We start from the raw sequence: 349 nt of genomic DNA on the forward strand, positions 1-349 counted from the left end.
CGTCCAGCCTACATAAAACCGCGCCGTGTCCGTTTTTAAACGAAGCGAGGAAATAAAGGCCTGGGACCCTCGGCCGGAAACCGTTTAAGGAGAGTTAAAAGGCCTATATTGGAGTCATTCTTTCGATCTCCTTCGTGTTGATATTTACCGCGACAGAGATTGACCTTCTTTTCGTTAAGTGACCCGTCGAGCGGGGAGAATAGAGTGATTGATGAAGGGAGAATAATTGTCACTTTTCGATAAAGGGGTGAAGGTGATAGAGGTGGAATGTTTGTAATTTTGAGGGGAGGGAATGTGTAGAATAACTGATAAAGATATGTAGGTGGAGAAGCTTAAATAGATGTCAAAT

This window comes from Penaeus monodon, chromosome 19, assembly GCF_015228065.2.
Source record: "Penaeus monodon isolate SGIC_2016 chromosome 19, NSTDA_Pmon_1, whole genome shotgun sequence".
Lineage (NCBI taxonomy): Eukaryota > Metazoa > Arthropoda > Malacostraca > Decapoda > Penaeidae > Penaeus > Penaeus monodon.